Source organism: Cynocephalus volans, chromosome 13, assembly GCF_027409185.1.
Source record: "Cynocephalus volans isolate mCynVol1 chromosome 13, mCynVol1.pri, whole genome shotgun sequence".
NCBI classification, from domain to species: domain Eukaryota; kingdom Metazoa; phylum Chordata; class Mammalia; order Dermoptera; family Cynocephalidae; genus Cynocephalus; species Cynocephalus volans.
Genome location: NC_084472.1, coordinates 57066498 through 57092146, shown reverse-complemented (window position 1 = coordinate 57092146; position 25649 = coordinate 57066498). Strand labels below are relative to the sequence as shown.

Below are 25649 nucleotides of genomic sequence, written 5' to 3'. Positions count from 1 at the left end.
TGAACTGTGGGACATTATACGAGACAACTGACATGACTTCAAAATTATCGATGTCATGGAAGCAAACGCAGGCAGGGGACTGTTCTAGATTAGAGACATGACAACTAAATGCAATTCATCAAGGCATTTTGGGAATAATTAGGTAAATTTGAATATGGACTTCTTAGATGCTGCTATTGTATAAATAAATGCTAACTTAGGTAAGATAATGACAATATGTTTATATAGGAAAATGTCCTTGTTTTCAAGAGATACATGTGGAAGCATTGAAGGATAAAATGTCATGGTATCTACAACTTATTTCCAAATGGCTCAGAAAAGTATATAGAGAGAAATAAAACAAATGTGGCAAAACATTAACAATACGCAAACCTAGGTGAAGGGTATATGGGTGAACATTGTACTATTTTTACCTTTTTGTAGGTGTGATTTTTTTTTCAAAGTAAAGTAGAAAAACTGAAGATCAAAATACATATCCACAGCATGAATAAAAAATAAAACAATGTATTAAATATGTAAATGCAGTTTAACACATTTAATGTTTAATTAACTGGTTTTGTAAATAGAACAAAACATTAATCAAAGTCCCCTTAAACTACACCTAAAAAGAATAATAAGATTTATGAAGGGAACTTAAAAGCTTAATGGAGAACTGCTTTTCTGAATGTGTTACTTCAGTGTATTGACACTGCAAAAAATTAGTGTGAAGCCAGTTAGAATCAACTTGTAAGGGCTTACGGAATCAGAAGGTATCCCAAAAGTCAGTTTTTCAGTGTGTTATGAAGGAAACCTAAGACACTGCCAAGTCCAACAAGGTCATCCTCAGACAGAAATGTTCCTAAAGAAGTCTGCAAAATAATCACACTGGAACTAAACTACATGAAATCACGGTGGAGTACTAGAAGGATGGTGTTCTGTGTGGAGTATATTATAATTAAATTCTCGTAATTGGCTAATTTTATTTATTATCTACCTTCTTTCAAAAGAGATTGAGGGAGGCTGCTTGTAATCTTAAATAGGGAAAATGGACAGTATATGTATCTGTTAAGGGCAAAGCTGTGCTTTTCAGTGTAAACAGCTGTTGTATCTGGTGGACATGACTTTTCCATCACTAGAAAAACCTGTTCTGTTCTGGAGAACAGTTACTTCTTTGGATTTTTCCCTCACTCTCATGAAAAATCTCTAAGACCACCAACTTTTCACAGTGTGATTCTGATTTAGAATCAAATAACCTTTTGATTAGCAGTTCAGTTCCCCGGTGACTTAATGCTGGGAAACAGGATACTCTCAGGTAATGGAGATATTTAACCCACTGCCAAGAAAAGGAAATGCCACATTGTAAGTACATTGACAGTCTGGTTTATTAGTTCTGTGTAAGTTTAGGCAGAGGGGTCACTCCCCTGGAATCTTATCAATTTGAGATAAACAAGTAAGATCGCCTATGTGTGGTGTCTTGCACAGCCTGCTGTTCTTGTTCTTTGACATTATTTTAATTTATACATCATGTAAACTTAAATAATTATCTAGATCCCAAACAATACTGTTTCAAAGATACTATTCTTTCTTGTAAAAAAAAAAATAGTGGGGAGAATTTTAAAAATAAACTCTACAATTTTAAATGTTACATATCAACTTTAGAGAACTGGTTATAAACCTTTTTGTAAAAGAGAAATACATACTAAAGACTCCTACTTAAACTCTGTAAACAACTGCTTACTTTTTTTTAAATGTATTTTTAAAACAAAAATGACATTAAAATTGTGCTAAAATAAATGGTGAATTTCTTTAGTTCATTTAAAAGCTATTCAATTAAAAAACAGCCAATTTGTTTATGATGAAATATATTAGTATTCTTCACTTTTTCAACTGATTATGAGGGGGCTATGTGGATACAAGCTAAGCAAATATAATCTACACTAAACCCTACTCTAACTACATTTATCTCAGAGCTTATCTACACATCAGAACACCAGTTTTATAGTCTGACTATTCTTGAAATATTCAAAAATATTTATTTTGCTACTAAACCTCAAATCAAAGTTTATTTTTTTTGCATGCAATATTTGTATTTAAAATTTTCTGTCAACATTTACAACTTTTAAAGGGTTTTCATCACGTCTCAAATGTCTCACTGTTTTAAAAGGCATGAGAACAGTTTTGTTTTACAGAAATATACGTCAAGTCCACATATTAAGTTTCTATCTACATAGATCTACTGTTTTTCAGATTCAGCTGTGCTTGTGTAAGATTATTAGGCTTGTGGTGTGTGTCATTTTTGCTAACCAAACTTGGATAACCTGCAGGACTATTTCCGTTCTGTCAGAAGGCTTTGGGTGATGATGCTGGAAGGGTTAGAAGGGATCAAAAAATTTGACTAAATTGTCATTTCCTAACCTCTGACCTCTGAGGAGTGCTAGGCTTCAGTTGGTGTCTCAGGAAGGCAGCCATATGGAGGAGATGACTGTATGGTGCTAAATGAAGATTCGAACACGTTATCGGTTCTTAAAAAGCCTTCCCCTGGCTCCCTCTCTTCTCCCACACCTAACCTTCTGGCTTCAAAGTCTCCCAGGCACTTCATGTCGAGTGACATCACCCTAGCTTCTGCTCCTCGTTTGGGGTGACTTGTAATGGCTGCACCACAACTCACCTCTTTAGAACATCCTGCCTGTGAACTGGAGCAGCGCCCATGAGAGTTGATGTCCTGCAGCAATGGAATGGCTCACACGCAGAGTTGCTCCATGTCGCAGAGTTGCAGTGATGATCTCCACCTGTGCCTAATTTTTATTGGCCAGTATTTTCCTACTTTGATGAGTTGAAGAAGTCAGGGCAAAAAATGGCAGCCCGGAGAAAATCATTTCCCCACAGCAAAGCACAGGTCTCCCTACACAGAGCAACACCAGCAGTATTAATGACCATTTATTAAGTACTGAATTGTGTGCCATTATATTAACCCCTTCATACACCATTTCCGTTTTTCTGCTGTGGTTTGAATAGCCCCCCAAGCTCAATGTTGGAACTTAACTCCCAATATGGTGGTGGAAGGTGGAGCCTTAGATGATTGGATTGCAAGGACTGTGCCCTCATGAATGGATTTTCCATTCGTGGAGTAATGGGTTGATTGTTTAATGGGCTATCATGGGTATGGACTGGTGGCTTTATAAAGAGAGCACATGAAAGAGCTCTTACCATCCTTGCCATGTGATTGCCTGTGTTGCCATGGAAACCTGTAGAGAGTTCTCACCCAGATGTCCCTCCTGGACTGTGGACTTCCAGCCTCCAAAACTGTAAGAAATAAATTTCATTTCTTTATAAATTACCCATGCTCAGGTATTCTGTTAGAAGTGACAGAAAATGGGTTAATACAGGAAAAGACAGCCCAAAGAAAAGAATCATTAGTCTTCATAACAGTCTTCAGGTACGTGCCATTTTATAGATGAGAAAACTGAGACTGAGAGGTTAAGCCATTTTCCCAAGATCTCATGCCTTGGGAAAGTGACTGAGATCATTCAAACCCTAGTTGGCCACCCCAAAGCTACATTTCAGTCATTACACCATCTAGATAAGGTGTAATACTTTCAATTAAATAACATTTACCATTTGTTTCTTGACGATGAAAGCCACACATGTCCACTGTTAAAAATTTAATAGATAAAGAAAAAAAAATTTAATTAGCCATCATTCCACTGCCTACAGGTAACTACTAAACAATTCATTTCCAATATTTTTCTGTGATTTTAAGTGTGGATATTTTTGCAAAATATATATTACACTGTAGTTTTGGAGGTGCTACATTTTTTACTTGAAAGTATATTTAATTTTATCTACAAAATATATTTTTGTGTGTTGAGCTTGTATCCTGCAACCTTGCTGACTCATTTATTTGTTCTAGTAGTTTGTGTGTGTGTGTGTGTGTGTGTGTGTGTGTGTGCGCACATTCTTTAAGGTTTTCTACATACAGGATGATAAGTCTATAAACAAATATAGTTTTATTATTTCCTTTCTGATCAGTATGCTTTTTCTTTTTTCTTTGCACTGGCTAGAACTTCTAGTGTAATGTCATCTAAAAGTGGTGAGAACTGACATCCTTGCCTTATTCCCAATCTTAGTGCAGAAAAAAAATTTGGTCTTTCACCATTGAGTATGATGTTAGCTGTACATCTTTCATAGATGCCCTTTATTAGACTGTGGAAGTTCCATTTTACTCCTAGTTTGCTGATAGTTTTTTTAAAAAAATCATGAATAGGTATTGGATTTTGTCCAATGCTTTTTCTGGATCTGTTGAGATGATCACGTGGTTTTGTCCTTTATTATATTATATGGTACATTATGTTAAATAATATTCAGATGTTAAACCAACCTTGCATTTCTGTGATAAACCCCACTTAGTGATAATGTAGAATCCTTTTAGATATTGCTGGATTCAGTTTGCTATTATTTTTCTGAGGATTTTTGCATCTATCTCAGTAGGGACAGTTTTCTTTTCATGTCTTTGGTTTTGGTATCATTAATACTGGCATCATAGAATAGTTGGGAAATATTCCTTCCACCTCTATTTTCTGGAAAAGTTTATGAAGGATGATATTATTTCTCCTCTAAATGATTTATAGAATGCTCTAGTGAAAATAACTGGGCCTGGGATTTTCTTTGTGGGAATTTTTAAAATTACAAATTTAAGTTCTTTACTTGATATAGGTCTATTCAGATTTTCTATTTCTTGTTGAATCAGTATTGGTCATTTTTATCTTTCTAGGAAATCTGGCCATCTCATCTAAGTCAACGAGTTTGTTAGCATGAAGTTCTTCATAGAACCCCCTCACACCCTTCTCATTTCTGTAAGGTCAATAGCGACATTGCCTCTTTCATTCTTGATTTTGGTGATTTGTGTCTTCTCAATTTTTTTATTCATCAGTCTAGCTGAAGTTTTGCCAATATTTCAGTCTTTTCAAAGATTCAATTTTTAGGGGTTTTTAAATTTTTATTTATTTATTTATTTTTGTGAACGGTAAGGGGATTGCAACCCTCGGCTTGGTGTCATCTGCACCGCACTCAGCCAGTGAGTGCACCGGCCACCCCTATATAGGATCCGAATGCGCGGCCTCAGCGCTCCCATCAAGCACTGCTGCGCTCCCAGAGCCGCACTCTCCCGAGTGAGCCACTGGGTCAGCCCCAATTTTTAGTTTAATTCGTTTTTTTCTACTTTTATGTTTCTTACATCATTGATTTCCTCTCTGACCTTTATTATTTCCTTTTCTGGTTGCTTTGGGTTTAACTCACTTTTTTTTTTTTTTCTAGTTTATTAAGGTGGGTTTAGGTTATTCATTGGGGATTATTATTCTTTTCTTTTGAAAGTGTGTTTAAAGCTATAAATTTTTCTATATTATTATTTTAGCTGCATCCCATACATTTTGATACTTTTTTCTCCATTCCATCAAAATATTTTCTAATTTCTTTTGTGCTTTCTTCTTTGGCTCATGGATTATTTAGAACTGTGCGGTTTAATTTCCAAATGCTGTGGATTCCCCAAATTTCCTTCTGTTGATGATTTGTAATTTATTTCCATTGTGGTAAGAAAACATACTTTGGAATATTTCTTTCTTTTAAAAAAGAGATTTTATTTAACTTATTAATTTATGAAGCAACCATAAATTGTAAGAGATTAGAAGCAGTTCAAAGACAAATTTAAATTACCATACATATATATATCAAATAAGGAATGTAGTAACAAATTTACAAATAGATGTAGAAACTGGCAGAATTGGTCAATATCTGTATACCCATAATTAGTTGCATTCCACCGGACACAATTTGCATTTCTATGGACAAGAATAATTCACATTACTATCTTTTTGTTTTTGTTCATGACATTGCCATAAAGAATTAAGGCCATTGTCTTGTAGAATATCACCAATCTGCATTTGTCTAATAGTTTCCTCAGGATTAGATGCACGATAAACATTTTAATAAGGATATTTCCTAGGTTGTGTCAAAACTAATGTCATTTTGTTGGATAGGTACATGGTATCAAATATTACACTGTTATAAACAATGCTCCAAAGACTAACTTTTCACACTTGTGTGATCATCTTTTTGAGATAGAAGTTTTAAACTTGAAGTATCATCTGGAGAGTTTATTGAAATTGCAAATTACCATCAATTGCATGTAACTGTAGATACTTAATTTAAGATAACATGGGTAGAGCCTAGGACTCTACATTTTTATTACCACGTAAGATTTTTCAGTTACTGCTGGACAGAAGAGAAAAGAAACTACTGATTGATTGATTGATTGATTGATTTTTACATTCTAAGATGTTGTTGTAGAGCAGCTGGAGGAGGGGGAGAGGGGAAGTTGGAGAGGGATAGGGTGGGAGGAAGAAGAAGGAGGGGGGCATAGTTGATGCCCATGGCACCCCCCTCATTCCAGCAGAGGAGCCCAGGGGGCTTCCGGTGGTGGTTTGGTTGTGGCTGGGCTGGATGTGGAATGAGGGGGTTGGCGTGGCTGAGGCCCTCAGCCCCCAACCTCCCCAGCTTGGGAGCCCAGGGGGCTTCCAGTCCTTCTAGGTTTTATAGGTGTTCTTTGGTGGTGTTAGACCTTTACTGGTTAATATCAGAATGTTGTCTCTGATCTGCAGGTTTTTTGTGTTTTGTTTCAATTCTGTGTTGGATTATTTACTATTCCCACCACTTAAACTCTGCACTGGAATTAGTTTGTTGTCCTTTGCTTCCTTCTAAAATGGGGGAACTTCTGTGGGATCCAGCATTTGAGCTCTGTGGTTGAGCTAAATTGCTGCTTTGCTGCTGTTTCTCTGGGGAGGGCTTTTTGTGCAGCTTAGGTTTTAATTGTTGACCTTTTAAGCACTTCCAGGTCTTGTGAGGTCTGGTACACCTGGGTTGTGTAGAAATTCTGGTCTGGGCCTGTGTCTTTTCAGCAAACTGCATCCCCTGCAGTTCTATATTCCTGACCAGTCTCCACTGAGTGGGCCTGTGCTGATTGGAGGGCAGATCAGCTGTCCATGCTGTGCCCCAGTGTTCCTCCTCTTCAATGTTCCCATCTTCAGTGTTCCCATCTCCCCTACCACCCGCACTCCCATGGGATGGGCCATGTGCTTGTCCCTTGCCATGACTCACCGGCCTCTGAGTGGCTCCTTTTTTCAGTTGTCTGTGGCCCCTCCCTCCTCTGTGGGTCCACAGGAACCCTGTCAGTGGTCTTGCTGGCCTGGGGTCTGCCAAGGCCCTCTTCTCCCCTGCAGCCTCCAAGCAACTTCACACAAAAGGCACAGCAGCAGCTTTGCCAAATCTTGCTCCATGTCCTCACTGGGGCCAGCCTTGAAATGGCCAAGGCTCCAAACGGTTGGAGCAGTCTTCTCTTTCTCTCATCATGGATTCTCCTGCCTTCCTGAACTCCGCAGGTCTCTCCTCTTCCCCCGAGCTCTGGCGGCCCCAGCTTTGGCAGTTCATTGCTTTTCAATATTTGTAAATTGGTTGATTGTGGGAGAGGGTGACACTGGGTACTGTCTATTCTGCCATCTTGATTAGCAGTCCCTTTGTAATATTTCAATTCTTTAATTTTTTCAATTCATTGAGACTTTCTTTTAGCCTAGCATATGGCCATCCTGTAGAATATTTCATAGGTGCTTGAAAATAATTCTGCTGTTGTGGTGGAGTGTTGTGATTTGTTAGGTCAACTTGGTTAATAGCGTTCCTCAAGTCTTCTATATCCTTGCTGATTTTTTTGTCTAGTTGTTCTTATCAAATATTGAGAGTGAGTTATGTATATCTCTAACTCTTACTTACCATTTTTGGTGGTCTTCTGTTCTCCATGTAGGTTCGAATTCCTATTTGAAACATTTCCTTGCTCCAGTAGATTCATGCCCTCTCTCCTCCTTTGAGCTATTATTGTTATCTATTACATCTTTATGTTTTTAAAGCCCAAGAATACAGTTTTATAATTATTGTTTCACATGATTGTATTTCCAATTACTTAAGAAAACAGAAAAAATATATTTATCCTGTCTTTTGTATCTGCATACATTTTTACTCACATAAACTACCTTTGGGGGTGCTCCATTTCTTTTTGAGGATTCGAGTTACCATCTGCTGTCATTCCTTTCATCTTCAAGGACTCCTTTAGTGTTTCTTGTAAGGAAAGTCAGCGAACAACAAATTCTTTGTCTGTTTTTTTTGGAATTTCTTTATTTTGCTTTTATTACCAAAGGACATTTTTGCCAAATATAGAAATCTGGGTTGACAGTTTTTTGTTTGCTTGTTTGTTTGTTTGTTGTTCTTTGAATATGTCATTTCATTGCCTTCTGGTCTCCATTCTGATGAAAAATCAGTCGTTAATATTATTGTGGGTTTCCTTACATATGAGGAGTCATTTTTCTCTTGCTGCTTTCACAATTTCCTCTTTGTCTTTGGCAGAACCCAGTACAAAATGAAAATGTGAGGTTCCTTGTTCAGAAATTAAGAATTCCATAATGGTGGCAGCAACATCAGTCATGGTCTTGGCCTTCAATAATTTGCCATAACTTGACTATGATGTGTTGGTAGCTATCCTGTTTGGAATTTGTTGAGCTGCTTGAATGTGCAGATCAGGTTTTCCATCAAATTGGGATGTTTTGGCCATTATTTCTTCAAATATTTTTCTGCACCTTTTTTCTCTCTTCTCATTTTGGTACTCCCATTATACATATGGTGGTCTTCAGGTCTCCAAAACTCCTTATTTTTTGTAATTCAGTTTTCTTCTGTTCTTCTGATTGAATAATCTCTTTTGCTCTATCTTCAAATTAATTGCTTCTTCTGCTATCTCAAATATCCTATTGGGCCCCTCTAGTTAGTTTATTTCTGTTATTATGCTTTTGACCTCCGGAATTTCCATTAAAAAATTGTGTCTCTTCATCATTATTCTCTATTTGATGAGATATTGCTGTCATCCTTTCATTTAATTCTTTAGACATTGTTTCCTTTAGTTCTTTAAACATATTTAGTTTTTTCTTGCTAAATCCAACATCTGGTCTCCCTAGAGATAGTCTATCGACTGCTTCTCCCATCCTCCACTATGTATGGGTCATACTTTACTGTTTCTTTGCACGTCTCAATTTTTTGTTGAAAACTGAACATTTTAGATAATATATGATAGCAACTTTGGATTCTGGTCCCCATCAACTGCAGGTTGTTATTGTTACTATTTTGCTCATTAGTTTAGTGACTTGCCTGGACTAATTCTGTGGTGTCTGGCTGCCTTACAACATGCAGCTGCTGATGTTTGTGCTCAGTTTTTATTATAATTGTTATTATTTTTGTTGTTGATTTAAGCCTGACTTCCTAGGGGTTATCCCTGGCTCAGCATAGCGCAGGGACCAGATGTTGTGTTTAAACACCACTATTTAATAAAGCTCTTATCCTTTACTGATGAGTTTGTGGTTGGATTGAAGATCACATGCCGTATACAGGCAGTTGGCAAGTCTATCCCTGCTTTTACTATCTGTATTGCAAAGCCTCATATTCAGCCAGTTACATAGCTACCAAGGCCTTCTCTGGTCTCTCCTGAGCATGTGCACAAACATGCACATGCAGGCAGTCTTCCAGACTCCCAGGGATATGTGAGAGCTTGTCAGAGCCTACTATGGCTGTCTCAGTCCTCAGATCACATTGTTAAATTTCTGGCTGGTCTGCTGGTCTGTTGCTTGCTCACAGGTGTTGCAACTTCGGACTAGCTGCAATGCTGGAAGTCCCCGATTTTTTGCCACTGAGATCCCTATTGTTTTTGACAGTGGCCCTGGGCATAAGTTTTTTTCAAGCTCTGCTCCAAATGAAATCAGCCTGCTCTGGCAGATACCCCTGGTGACCTACTCTGCCCTGGCAGAACTACCATGCTGCGGTGCTGGGACAAGGGGTGGATGGGAGCAGCCCCAGGCTAAAACAACTCAGACTCCTACTGATCTTTCTGAAGTTCAGTAGTTTTTCTCGAATAAATTCTTCTCAATTTGTATGGCTTTGGTCAACTTACAGAGTACTGCAACAGTTGTTTTTTTATAATTTTGTCCAATTTTATCATTTTTTGGGGGGGGGGATGATTTGCCATGCTTCTCCCTCAGCAGTTCTGGCAATCTTGCCCTTGTATTTTTTTTTTCTCCAGTGAATTCTATAGGGATATAATATACATCTTTACCTTTTCACAGCCGACTTAGTTAATGTCATTTCCACTTCATGCTAGATGTAGAAACCTTATAATATATAGGTTCATTTACCACTGTTCTTGGTAAACACTTCCCCCACCTCCTCTCTTCTGTGCTATGGTTATCATATATCTACAAACAACTTTCAGGATTTGAATTAAATAATGACTAGGCCCCTTTTCATTAAAAAACACAAATGCTTTTAAAGGAGAAAAAAATTATAACAAAAACACTTTACATGTGTTCTGCATCTCTTTACATGTGTTCTACAAGTATAGTACATGCCTTTTCTTATGGTTTACATTCTAGAAAGAGGAAAGAAAGTCTTTATGTTTTAGGGACTAGGGTCTAGAATAATGGCTCTAATTCTCTTACTGTATAAAAGGTGTGGAGAGTTATTTGGGACAAAGGTATTATGTGCAGAGTGAACGATCTGTGTATGCTTGTAATACCTTTGGCCCTGTGCAATCACATAGCACTGAGCTTACGTATCTTTTACACAGGGAGAGAATTGGCATCCACTGGAATTTTGTAACTGTGTGATCCGATTTACTAACATCTCTTAGAAATTTCAAGAAATGGTATATTTTCCATCCGTGACTATTCTAGTCTCTAGCATTATGATAGGAGGAAATGTTTTGGTCATGGTTTTTGCTTAGTTTAAAAAAAAAATTTTTTTTTGAGGATAAATAGTTTATTGACTTTTCAAAGCTATCTTTTAGAATATATTTTTTCTCTTGCTGTAAATGTGTACTGTTGATTTTACGTTATGTGCATGTGTGTGTTAATATTACGCTATGTGTATGCTATTTTATGCCATGTGCCTGGCTATATCACATTTATCTATTTTGGAAGGTTCATTTTTAGTGATCAGAGAATATGCTTATCTAATTTGCCAAGAATAAGCACTTTAAGCTCCTATTTTATTCCTTGTCTGTAATATTTCTCATCTCCTCCCAATTCTTCTAAATCTTAACTATTCTTGAGAACCCAGCTCAAATCACCGCACCTTCAGGGATTCTCCCATGGCTATTCTACGTGGAAATGGTTCCTTCCTTCCCTCCTTCCCTCCCTCCCTCCCTCCCTCCCTTCCTCCCTTCTTCCCTTCTTTCCTTCCTTCCATGTGTATTGAGTGCCCACACTTTTTTTTTTTTTTTTTTTCAAATATACACAATTTAATTTATTTTAAAAAACGTAGATTTGAAAAGCCAGTGTTAAGCCAGCTTTTCCACAACACAATAACATTAGGTTAACCTGTCATCCTTCTGGTGATTATCATATTTTTTTTTTTTAATTTTATTTTGTCGATATACATTGTGGCTGATTATTGCTCCCCATCACCAAAACCTCCCTCCCTTCTCCCTCCCCCCCTCCCCCCCAACAATGTCCTTTCTGTTTGCTTGTCGTGTCAACTTCAAATAATTGTGGTTGTTATATCTTCTTCCCCCCCCCCCGGTTTGTGTGTGTGTGTGTGTGTGAATTTATATATTAATTTTTAGCTCCCACCAATAAGTGAGAACATGTGGTATTTCTCTTTCTGTGCCTGACTTGTTTCACTTAATATAATTCTCTCAAGGTCCATCCATGTTGTTGCAAATGGCAGTATTTCATTCGTTTTTATAGCTGAGTAGTATTCCATTGTGTAGATGTACCACATTTTCCGTATCCACTCATCCGATGATGGGCATTTGGGCTGGTTCCAACTCTTGGCTATTGTAAAGAGTGCTGCGATAAACATTGGGAAACAGGTATACCTTCGACTTGATGATTTCCATTCCTCTGGGTATATTCCCAACAGTGGGATAGCTGGGTCGTATGGTAGATCTATCTGCAATTGTTTGAGGAACCTCCATACCATTTTCCATAGAGGCTGCACCATTTTGCAGTCCCACCAACAATGTATGAGAGTTCCTTTTTCTCCGCAGCCTCGCCAGCATTTATCGTTCATAGTCTTTTGGATTTTAGCCATCCTAACTGGGGTTAGATGGTATCTCAATGTGGTTTTGATTTGCATTTCCCGGATGCTGAGTGATGTTGAGCATTTTTTCATATGTCTGTTGGCCATTTGGATATCTTCCTTAGAGAAATGCCTACTTAGCTCTTTTGCTCATTTTTTAATTGGGTTGCTTGTTTTCTTCTTGTACAGTTGTTTGAGTTCCTTATATATTCTGGATATTAATCCTTTGTCAGATATATATTTTGCAAATATTTTCTCCCACTCTGTTGGTTGTCTTTTAACTCTTTTAATTGTTTCTTTTGCTGTGCAGAAGCTTTTTAGTTTGATATAATCCCATTTGTTTATTTTTCCTTTGGTTGCCCATGCTTTTGGGGTCGTATTCATGAAGTCTGTGTCCAGTCCTATTTCCTGAAGTGTTTCTCCTATGTTTTCTTTAAGAAGTTTTATTGTTTCAGGGTGTATATTTAAATCCTTAATCCATTTTGAGTTGATTTTAGTATACGGCGAGAGGTATGGATCTAGTTTCATTCTCCTGCATATGGATATCCAGTTATCCCAGCACCATTTGCTGAAGAGGCAGTCCCTTCGCCACTGAATAGGCTTGGTGCCTTTGTCAAAGATCAGCTGACAGTAAGTGTGTGGGTTGATTTCTGGATTCTCTATTCTATTCCATTGGTCAGTGTGTCTGTTTTTATGCCAGCACCATACTGTTTTGGTTATTATAGCTTTGTAGTATAGCTTAAAGTCTGGTAGTGTTATGCCTCCAGCTTTATTTTTTTTGCTCAGCATTGCTTTGGCTATGCGTGGTCTTTTATTGTTCCATATAAATGTCTGGATAGTTTTTTCCATTTCTGAGAAAAATGTCTTTGGAATTTTGATGGGGATTGCATTGAATTTGTATATCACTTTGGGTAGTATGGACATTTTCACTATGTTGATTCTTCCAATCCAAGAGCATGGGATATCTTTCCATCTTCTTGTATCCTCTCTAATTTCTCTCAGCAGTGGTTTGTAGTTCTCATTATAGAGATTTTTCACCTCCTTGGTTAACTCAATTCCTAAGTATTTTATTTTTTTGGTGGCTATTGTAAATGAGTGCCCACACTTTGTAAGACAGTGATTAGGTAATAGAAGTTATGAAAAAGTTGTCTGTACCAAATATTTTTGCATTTATAGATGTTTCTAAATCTTATTTCTTTGGTTAAATTGTGAGTTTCTTGTGGGTATATCCCCATTATTTATGGCATTTCCTATAAAGTTTAGCAGGGTGACTCCTATGTGCAAGAAAAAGTTTAATTTACATAATTAATTATTTTTAAACTTTAAAAAAAATACTACAGTATGCAGAATACAAATAGCTCCAATACTTAGTTATACCATTTAATCATTTCACACGAAACTAAGCTTTGAAGCTATTCAAAACTCAGGTACTTCTGCAAATCTACATAATCACTCCTACCTGGTATTTTCCCCTCTATTATTTTCCCAGGCTCTGTAAGAAATCTCTCTATATCTGTGTGTGTGTGTGTGTGTGTGTGTGTGTGTGTGTGTGTGTGTGTGTGTGTGTGTGTGTGAGTAATCAGATAAATGAGTATTTTATTATATAAAGCATTAAATAATTTATAATTTAAATAATAAAGAATTAAATAATCCCAGTCTGTGTAAATCCAGCAACCACGTCCCCTGCCCCCAATTATTTCTGTGTGTAATTCTTGTCTATCCTATGGGACATGAACCACATTTTATACTTCTCTTTATGCCTCTGTGTCAAATAAACATAAAGCTTGGTTTTTAAATTCAAATATGGTCACAATACTAAATTGCTAAAAACCTTACAGAGGCATTGGTAAAATAAAGGACTTTCTGTACAAATTAGACATGTGGCAAACTGCTTTTAACAGAGTATTTGCTTCAGACAACTTTATGTAGCTGATTTTACCAGGAACGTGTACATTAAATAGGCTGCTTTAAAGTGTAAACTGCTACAACTATTTTGTAAAGTAACTTGACAATACTGTCAAGAATCTTTAAACTTTTGTACTTTTTAGTGCACCTATTTCTGGGAATGTACCTAAGGAAATAATCCTAAAGCAGAAAAAAGAGAAAGAAAAAAGCTGTATATGCAAACATGTTCATAATAGGATTATTTATAATAGTAATAATGTTTAAAAATAAGCAAATGGACAAATACATTATGTATGAGAAAATATTATGTAACTATTACAAATATAGTTGTAAAGTTTATATCAACATGGGGAAATGCTATGATATAATAAGTAGAAAAAGTCAGAATATAAAATTGTACATATAGCATGGTCAAAAAATATGTAAAAATGAGTAGAAAAAATAAGTGGAAGGGATATACCAGAATGGGTTATCTTTTAACGACAGGATTGCCATTTGGATTTTTTTCTTTTTCTTTCTATTTTTTTTCTATTTTCCAAATCATCAAAATTGAGCATATATTAATTTTGGAATGGAAAACAATGTAATTTCAAATATGGGGGCATCAAGGAATTAAGTCTCAACAGAAGCTTTTTTAGAGTTTAGATATCTTAGTGATTTAGCATCTGAAGTATGTGTGGTTGTCTAAATAGTTTAATTTTTTTTTTCCCTAACTTTTGTCAAGTCTGGCAAGTGATCTAATGTAACTATTTTTAGTCCTTTCCCCAAACTTTCTAGTTTGTATTGTTCCGTGGAGTCTTGGGGCAGTTTGAATTTCTATAGAGCTGAGGATAAGCTGTGAGTGAAGAGAAGGAAGCAGGATTATAGGTTTCTTTCCTCCACTTTATGGCCAGAATACTAGTGAGGTCAGGAAGTTCTGAAGTCCTTTCTCCAGACAAAGGCAGAAATACTGGGTATGGGTCCTTCAGGTTAAGCATCAGGGTGTCAGAGATTCTTGATGGCCTTTTCACGTCAAGGAATAGGATACATCATGCCATGAACACTTGGTACTGAGATAGCTACTGGGCAAATTTATGATCTAATAAAGTAGATGCATTTTGCTCAATGCTAAAATAAATTGCCATGATACGAAACTTGAAATCTGTTTAAAATTCCTGTTTGGAAACATCTGCCTTAGAATAACTGGTTTATTTTAATCAGGTTAAAGGGTAAAAAGGAACAATTATAACAAACAGGATCAGATAATACCACTAAAAAGGGAAAGAGAATATCCTGAGAAACAGAACTGAAACTTAAGTGATAGGAAGAAAATGAAATGAAACTGAAACTTAGCCAGCAAAGCTATTTTTTAAAAAAAAAGTCCTGATCTTAACAGAGTCCTCGCAGACTCTCGTAACTGTATATGAGCCAGTATTACCAAAAGTAAACAAATAAATGTTGTAAGTTTTCCTAAGTGACATTTGTACTCAAAACTCTTAACCAGCTGTTATCTTGCGAAGTCACTGAACCTCTCTGAGTCTCAGTTTACTCATCTGTGAAAGTAGGGGTAACAGTACATGTCAGCCTTGATTGAATAGAGAGCCTCAGGGCTTGAGGGGGCCTTAGAGATCATCAGGTCCCACCCCCTCCACTGGCACACAGCTTCAGCCCTGCCATCTCACTCCTGTTGGTTCTCATGGCAGCTGGCACTTCTGCAGAGTCCTGAGCAATGAGGGGGAGGCTGTGAGAGGGGAAAGGCCGGGAGGACAGTCAACTGATCTGGCGTCAGAAGATGGTTCTGTGAGGACAGGTGGGTGGTCCAAGGCAGCTCAGACAAGGTACAAGCTATCATCCTCTTCAGAGAGGGAATCTATAGTGTGATTAAGCAACAAGAGAGCAAGGACCAGGAGACAGGGGTGGGGTTCCCCCAGGGTGTGTGACCTGTACAGTCAGGACCCCTTGCTCAGAAGGGCCCTCAAGGCTCGGCTGTTTCCATCTTGAAATTCTTAACAATTTTTAGACAGAGGGCCCTGCAATTTCATTTTGCACTAGGCTCTGCAAATTATGTAGCCAGTCCTGGGTACGACATCCAAGACTTGCTTAACAGAGGAGAGGTCAAGGGCGGACACAGGGAGATCAGGAACTGTCCTGTGATGTGTGACTTTTCCCCAAGCCCCAATAAATGGTAGGACAGGGCTAGACTGTGCTTCCTGACCCCTCAGGATTGGCTTAGCACTGAAGGACTAACCCGAGAGTTTGTGGGTTTGTGGCTCATTCCTACAGAGGCAACTCTATAGAGGTGGTCCTGGGCCCAAGCTTGGGCTGAGAGAGGGGCAAGGGCCTGATGGTGGTTGTCTCTTTTTCTTTTTTTCTTTTTAAAAATGTTATTGAAATAAAATTCACATAACATAAAATTAACCATGTTAAAGTTCAGTTGCATTTAGCACATTCACTACGTTGTGCAGTGATCAGCTCTATCCAGTTCCAAAACATTTTCATCACCTCGAAAGGAAACCCTGTCCCCATTAAGCAAGCAGTCACTTCCTGCTCCTCCGGGCCCTCAGCCCCTCAGCCCCTGTTAACCTCTAGTTTGTTTTCTGTTTCTATGGATTTACCTATTATGGATATGTCAGATGAATAGAATCATACAATATGTGACATTTTGTGCCAGGTTTCTTTCATTCAGTAATGTTTTTGTGGTTCATCCACATGGTAAAATGAAGCGTGTAGCAATTTAGTATTGTGGCTGAATTATACTCCATTGCATGTATATACCGCATTTTATTTATCCATTTATCTGTTGATGGACATGTAGGTTGTTTCTACCTTTTGGCTATTGTGAGTAGTGCTGCCATGAACATTTGTGTATCCAGTTGTCCCTCGGTATCCCTGGGAAATTGGTTCAAGCACCCCTTTGGATACCAAAATCCACTGATGCTCAAGTCCTTATATAAAATAATATAGTATTTGCATATAACCTATATACATCCTCCTGTATATTCTAAATCATCTCTAGATTACTTACAATACCTAATACAATGTAAATACTATGCAAATACTTGTTGTACTGCATTTTCAAAATTTGTGTTATTTTTTATTTTTATTTTTAAAATATTTTTGATTCACAGTTGGTTGAATCCTGCAGACATGGAGCCGGTGATGTAGAATGCTGACTTTACCAGTATTTGAGTACCTGTTCTCAGTTCTTTTGGTATATACCTAAGATGCTGGATCATATGATAATTCTGTTTACCTTTCTGAGCAATCACCAAACTTTTCCACAGTGGCTATATCATTTCACATTCCCAACAGCAAAGTACTAGAGTTCCAATTTCTCCACATCCTCGCTAACACTGTTATTTTCTGATTTTTTTCCTAATTGTAGCCATCCTAGTGGGTATAAAGTGTATCTTATTACAGTTTTGATTTGATTTCCCTAATAACTAATGTTGTTGAATATCTTTTCATGTACTTGTTGGTCATTTATATATTTTCTTTGGAGAAATATCCATTCAAGTCCTTTGCCTATTTTTGAATTTGATTGTTTTTTGTTGTTGAGTTCTAAGAGTTCTTTATGTATTCTGGTTACAAGCCCCTTACCTGATTCATGATTTGTAAATATTTTCTCCCATTGTGTTAGATTTTCTTTTCACTATCTTAATAATGTCCTTTGATGCACAAAAGTTTAATTTTTATCAAGTTCAATTTATTTTTTCTTTTGTTGTTTGTACTTTTGTGTAATTTTTAGAATCTATTGCCAAATCTGAGGTCATGAAGACTTACCCCTACATTTTCTTCTAAGAGTTTTACAGTTTTATAGTTTTAGCTTCTAAATTTAGGTCTTTGATCTATTCAACTTAATTTTTGCATATGCTATGAAATAGGGGTCTAACTTCATTCTTTTGCATGTGGATATTCAAGTGTCCCAGCACCATTTGTTGAAAGACTATTCTTTCCCCATTTTATTGTCTTGACACCCTTGTCAATTAGCCATAGAAATATAGGTTTATTTCTGGACTCTCAACTCTATTCCATTGCTCTATATATCTTATTTTAAATAAGTGTGGATAAGAATGTGTCAGGATGGGCTGTATTCCGCCTTACACAGAGCCTTGGTAGATGGCATGACGATACATTCTGGCCAAATGTCAGAACATAGTGCTTGGTTAATTTGATAAAAGAGTAGCACAAATACTGGAAATACATATTCCAAGGCAATAGTCTAGGGACCTTTTCAAGAATTTGAAATCTATCCATAAATAGAGACAACCTGTTCAACCTTACTTGGCAGACCTGTCTTAGAAGCAGTAGTTTTTATTATCTTGGTGAATAAACTCCTTCTACATGTACAAGTTAAACATCTTAAGGAAGGGCAGATCTATCAAGTGCACTGCAAACAACTTGGAACATGGTGCTCTGTCTGCTGAAACCAGGAAAAAATTAAGATGTACTTGCTTGAATTTATTTTAAACCATCCCCCTATTTTCAGTTTTTGCAATGTAATTTGCTTTTGTCTCTCTCTAGACAAAATGGTCAAACTCTCTAGGAGTGAATTTAGTTCAAATAAATTTAATAATATTATTTAATATTTAATATTTTAATTAAATTAATAATTAATTTATAATTTACATTTATATTTTATTATGTATGTTTATATTATTTAGATAATTATAACCCATTGTTTATGTTTGTCTTATTCATTAATTAAAATATTTTAAAATGATTATCTAACAATTTATTGCGTGTTTATGTTGTATACCAGGCTAGATGATGATGTCTATTTATTCATTCAGCAAACACTCTGTGAGCGCCTCCAATATTCCACACACATGCTCTTGGCTCTAGGGTGGGTGGGACAGGTGTGGTCTTTGCCTTCCTGAGGCTGCTGGGCTCTTGGTCAATCCTATATACGGTAAGGTAGCAATGGTCGCAAAATGTTTCCTGGCTCCACCTGCTCTGGTTTCACTGGCTCTGTCCTGAATCCCAGGGCTCTGGGGTCCCCAGCTAGTCAAGCCCACAAGCCCACATCCCCCTTAGCCTCTCAGTTCAGCCAAGCCATATAGGAGTTTTTCATATGGGATTTTACTAGGATGCTGAGAGATCCCAAAATAACCAGAACAAGAAAGAAAACACCAAAGCAGAGCAATAGACAAGTTTACTGAACACAGATTGTCTAATCCCAAGGGGAAAAGAGTTCTTCATTTTAATCTTACCAAGAAAATCTTTCCCTGAACCCAGTTTTTCCCACACCATCCCCAATAATCCTAGCATACTCCTCTCCTTGGCTTCCAGACTCTTAGAAGGGAGGGACAGTGTCTTTTCAGGGACCCACTAGCCTGTTGCAGTTAGGTCTCAGAACCCTCACACTATCTCTAGGGGTAATTCACTGATGAATGAACCCACCTCCAGCCCCAGGCCTCCCCCTAACCTTCGCAGGGGTGAGGGGCAAAAGTACAGAGGGAGCCCCTGTACCATGTGTCTAAATATTGAAAAGTTATAAATCAAGCAAAAAAGCCATTAAATAACATGTCATATCATCCTTCCTTGATAAACACAACCTCATAACACCACGGAGAGTGGGTTCCAGTCTAGCATCCCCTGCCCCTGCCTGTGGCCTCTCCCCATTGCTCTTCCTGTCTTGTCCTCGAGGGGCCTTTCACACATGTATGTGTGGACACTCCAACCAGCATGGCCAAGTTCTGCATTATTTCTTACAACTTCACGTGAATCCGCAGTGATTGCAATAAAAATTTAAATTAGAAAAAAAGGAGGAGGAAGAGAAGGAGAGTGTGTGTCTGTGTGTGTGTGTAGCTGTGCAGTGTGACCCATAGACCCAAAGTAGAGGCACCCCAATGCTGCACTCAGCTTTAGAGACTCCCTCTGGCCTCCTCGGCCTGGCCCTTCTTCACAGGGCAAAGAGCCCAGGGGCCAAGGGATCTTGCCAAATAGTTGCTCAGGCCAGACTCTTGGAATTCCCTGCTGGAATGGCCTCCAGCCCACTTCCAGGGCCCGAACAGATCTGGCTGCACTGCTGGTGGTGTGTGCCCCGTGGGAGGCCAGGGGGTGGTTGTTTGTGGGGCACATGAGCATAGCTTGATTTGGAAAACAAAGACCTAGAATATTGGTAAACCCTGTGTGGCAGCGACTCAATGGGGGAGGGAGAATAGGCACCTTGTTTCTCGGCCTTTTAGCCATAAGATCCTGGAAAGGAGAGCCAGAGGAAGGCAGAGCAGCCCTGACATGCTCCTGAGCGCTAGTGAATGGCACACTGTTCACCAAATATGTGAGAGGCAAAAAGGCCAACTGCCCCACTCCAATCAACCGCATCTGCTTGTGACATCAAACAGTGTCAGTTGCCAGTCCAAATATTAAAACTTCTAAATCTGAAATGAAACATGGTATGCTTCATTATTTTGCTCTTCAAACCATGAGCTGTTTGTCCTTCATTGGAAAGAGAGGCCATTGATTTTGGAATCCAACACCCAACAATTCAAACTATGGTAACATTTCCTGGGTCCATCTGGCCCAGGCAGGACATCTGACCCAGAGGCCCCAGTGCAGAGAAGGTGTGTCTTGTTTCAAGGCCTGTTAGACATGAGGGTTTCCTGGGACATGCAACAGTCCCATTCTCTGAGGATAAAGTGAACCTAAGACCTGAGCTTTAATGGTACAGGAGGAAATAGGACATAGGGGTTGGCTGGTCTCGGAGTTTCTTTTAGAAGACATTTCTGGGTGTCTAATATTAGTAACGGAATCATTTCTCAATCACTAAGTGCTGAATGGTTTAGAGTTTTGAGCATTTCTTTTTCTATTCCAGTCTGATTCATACTTCATAGTGAACTTTTGGAATTGCCATCTTATGTATTTATTTAGGCACTGCCTGGTTCTTCTCCCAGAAGGATGTGAAGTGGCTTATGTCTTTCAAGTTGATGTGTCTGGGTCCTAAAACTCTTTAAAATGCATTTGGTTTTAGCCAAGATTTCTCTTGGGAAATTGTCAGAGAAAATAAATAACTGAAGACAGAGAGACCTGGTTAAGTTAGACAGCACTTGTGTCCAAGTACACAGAAACATATTTCTGGTGGTGGCTGTAACACTTTTAAGATAATTTCTAGGGCACTGTTCTGGAGAAAAGGCCCAGCACACAGAGGTGCTCAACAAATATTTGCTGAGTAGAGGAGAGTTGCCCACCAGTGTGCCTCAGCCCTGTGAAAGGTGGCTGGTGCCCTTTGGCAGGGTGCTAGCTTCTGCTATGAGTATTGTCATCTGCTACATGTGCCATGTTATAAATTGCCATGGCCACCCCCATCAGTACTTCTTGCTCCAGATCTTAACATGAGCTACTGGAGGGTATGAAAGGGAGCTCATTTGTATTTATGTCTTAGAACAATGCATAATGCCCCACAGCTGGTAGGCACTGAATAAATGTTGAGCAGAATTTGCAAGCATGCTTTTTATAGCTTTCTCCAAGTCATCTATTAGAATGTTGAGCAATAAAAGATCAAGGACAGAACTATTGATTCTCCAGGTGCCAGGCTGACAATTTATTAATTCACATTGGAGCTATGTTAAGTCTAAAAAAGGAGAAGACTTTGGGGGGACGTGACAGTTTTTTCAAACACTAGAAAGCTCGTCCCATTGGCAAGCTGAGAACCAATGAGTGAAAAACGGAGAAAAGGTAAAGTTCTCCCACGAGTAGGATCATGCATGAAGGCTTGGGGAAAGGAGCATCTCATTATCACTAGAACAAGAGTAAATGTACACATTTTCTGGAACAGAATTTGGCAATATGTATGAAAAGTCTTTAAATATGTGTGGACCTTTTGACCCAGGAATTCTACTTCTAGATTGTGGTCATAGAAATTTAATCAGCTTCATACAGTTTATGTGCAAGGATATTCAACACAGTATTGGTCATAATAGTAAAACATTTAGAACAATGTAGATTTTTGAGAATAAGGGCTTAGATAAATCGTGATATACTCATTGAATGGAATATTATACAGCTATTTAAATGGTAATTTAGAGCTATATTTATTTGAATAAAAATATATTTGTACTACATGGTGAAGTTGAAAAAGGCAGGATGCAAATAGTACCATTTAAATTATATATATATATAGAGAGAGAGGGGGGGGGGGAGAGAGAGGTTTGAAGTGTGTATATATATATATATATATATATCAAAATACTATTGGGGGTTATCTCTCTGGTTGGTGCAAATACAACCGATTTCAGTTTTGTTTCTTATCTATTATTTCTAAATTTTCAACTATGCACATGTGAAATAATAATAAAAGGACTGATGAAGATGTGCCCTGCTGTTCATTAAAATGGTAAGCTTCCTGCTACCCAACATGCTCATCCAGGGACCAGATGGTTTACTTGGCTGGACGTTGTAGAGGAAAGCTGGAATGGAAGAGTCTAAAGCCATTTCCAACTGCAGATACTATGATCCCATGAATGACGATAGTGACATTGAAAAATATGCCTAAGATTCATTAATGTTGTCAGGTAAATAGGGTTTTTCAGAAATAGTATTTTTAAATTCTTTGCAAGGCTTTTTTTGTTGTTGATGATGAGAATGTCTTCTAATATCAGAAATCGTGTTCTTAATATTTGCCTCTTTCTATGACCTCTTAATGAGCCATAAACTAAGAATTGGAATATTCTCATTTTGTTCTCTGCTTTGGCTTTGTATCTGGCCCTGAAAACAGAAATAACATTTGCCTCTCATCCCATTGGGTAAGCTCCATGAGGCCAGGGATTTCTATTTGTTTTGTTCCAAGGCCCGGAAGAGTGCCTGGCACACAGTAGGCAATAAATATTTTTTGAATGAAAAAATGAATGTTGACAGAGTAAAATAAGCAACTTGGAAGAAAGCTGCTATGCAAATAAATGCTTTTGCTGTATTCATGTTAGTTACTTTAAAAAAACCATGAATTTGTAAACAGAATTCCAAAACATGAAACTTATTTTTCATGTAATTAATTTTTGAAATTATTAACGTTCTTTAAAAATCAGGTATGATCTTTGTATGGCCATATATTTTAAAAAATGAGAACTACAGACTATGTTCTATATAACCACTGTTCAATAAAATTTTCTTTAACAATAGAAATATTCTATATCTTCACTATCCAATATGGTAGTCACTAGCCACATGAGGCTATTGTGAACTTGGAATGTGGCTGGTGAGAATGAGGAGCTGAATTTTAAATTAAATTTTATTTAATTAATTAATTAAATTTAAATTTAGATTTAATAGCCACTCGTGGCTGGTGGCTACTCTATTGGTCAGTGAAGTTTTAGATCAAACTTCTTATCTTAGTGTATGTATGTGACAAGGTAAATACTGGGTGTTTACCAAGATCTCAAGATGTATATAAGCGTGAACCCATTACTGCCATCTACACTGAATCTTGTACTGAGAGAAGGAGATGGAAATAAGCCCAAAAATTATATAGTTCTGTATGCGTAGCAGCAGAGTGACTTCACAGATTTAAAAAATTTCTTTACCACACAGCCTAACCTTCCTAATCTCCAGTAGTCCTGCTAAACTCTGGACATTCCACAGACTTACTTGTATTCAAAATAAAGTTTATAAAATTTACAGAATCCAAAACAATTATCTGTGCAGTGCATACTGTCAGCATTAGAATGGAAAGTGCAATTTGCATTGAAAGTATTATTGTCGTTATCCTAGAGTGCCCTTTTTACTAGTTGACTATTGTACAATACTGCTTTGGTAATGTTAGTTATAAATAAGGGTTATGTTGGTTTTCACTTAAAGATCCCTCTGATGTTGTATCTAAAGCAGGTAACAGCGTTGAGGAATTAAGTGAATGCAAAACTAAGGCAACTGTTCAAAAAAGCCACCCCACTGTCTTCCTCAAAAACCTTTATGAAACATTTATGCAATGGGTTCTCCTTGAGGCTAACTGAACCTTTCTCTTACTTCTTCATCTTATTGATGTATTACTGTGCTGTGTCATTCTCAGTGATTTAGATGTCACTTCAGGTCAAAGAACAGAAAGCAATTTAGGAGAAAAGCAAAAATGGAGGGAGAATGCAATTAAAATGAATATGTTTTTGTGAAGTTAAACAGAAAAAATTTGTTTTTAGGTTTCTTAAGAATTATAACCAGTTGTTAAAAAGGTGCAATCAGAAAATGGTTTACCTCGTTTCCTATCACTACCTTCAAATATGTGTTGTCAGATCTCCCTTCCAGGAGTCTAGAAGCTCTGGAGGTCATCTCTGAGTGTTCCAGATTTTTTTTTTTTTTTTTTTTTTGTCTTTTTCGTGACCGGCACTCAGCCAGTGAGTGCACTGGCCATTCCTATATAGGATCCGAACCCGCAGTGGGAGCGTCGCTGCGCTCCCAGCGCCGCACTCTCCCAAGTGTGCCACGGGCTCGGCCCGAGTGTTCCAGATTTTTTAATTTCAGTTTCCAGACTGTCACCAATTCCTGTATTTCAGATTTAATTCCTTCTTTCCAATCCCACTGCTACCACCAGAGCTGATGACTTCAACCTTGGATTATAGATATTCTCCGTGTCTGTCTTCTCTAGCTCAAAGATCTTCCTGCATTTCTACCACAGGGGAATGTTCCTGAAACAATGCCTTTCTCATTCACCCAACAATAAATACATGTGGAGTGAATGTCACTCTTCTGACCCAGGAAGAGTCATCGCTTCCACTGCTTATTGCAACAGGTCCCAATTTGATCTTGGCAGAATGATGCGGGAATGAATGAAAGACTACAACTTGACATGTATCCTTCAACAAGTCACTTGATCCCTAGGTCTGGGCTTCCTCGTCAGTAAAATAATGAGATGAAACTGGACAGTATTTAAGTTCTCTTTCAGCTCAATTTAAAAAAAAAAATGTTGGTTCAATCAACTAATTTTTAAGGCCTTTCATTGTTTCATCCTCTCTAATCAAAAGTATCTTGCACTTTCTTTCAATATGTAGACTGTGGACCTCTCTCTGCTCATTTTTCTCATTTTAGCTCAAATCCCAGCTCCTTGATCACTCCAGCAAATGTTGACATCATCTTTCTTAATACTCAGTGATTCTCTGCATGTACTCATCTCTGTTCCCAATTTATAGTAAATATCTTGATAAGAGACATCAAATTTTATGATGTGAACATAAGTTATATAGTTTCTAGGCCAGTTTTGATCACTAAGAGCCATGCAATAAATACTTGATGGCTGATTGTTAATCATAGTGTGTAAAAGTTAGCATAACATTTATTCATTTATTTATGCAATAAAGGTCTATTGAGAACCAGTTACAAGCCAGGCATTGTCGTAGGCATGAGGGGAAATCAGTGAACAAGACATATCTGGTCTTCTGCCTCCTGGAGCCCACGTTCAGGGTCACTTATTCTTCTCCTTTTGATGCCAGTAATGTATGGTGTTCCCAGGTTATGCAATACATTCTATAGAGTCTATATGTGGTGCTGTGGCTATAAAACTGCGCAAATGCATCTGAACAGCCCCATGCACCAATGTACATGGTGATGGGGGCACATCACAGTGGGCAGCTGTGTCCAGCTGGCAGCATGATTGGTGCCTTTGCCCAATTAAAATTTCTTGTAATTTCTGTTAATTTTCTGCTATCGTT

General features: G+C 37.8%; 1 pseudogene; it reads left to right on the top strand.

Annotated features, from left to right (window-relative positions):
- Positions 1-25649, top strand: part of LOC134361687 (RNA-binding protein EWS-like) — a 95516-nt pseudogene that overhangs the window by 4669 nt on the left and 65198 nt on the right.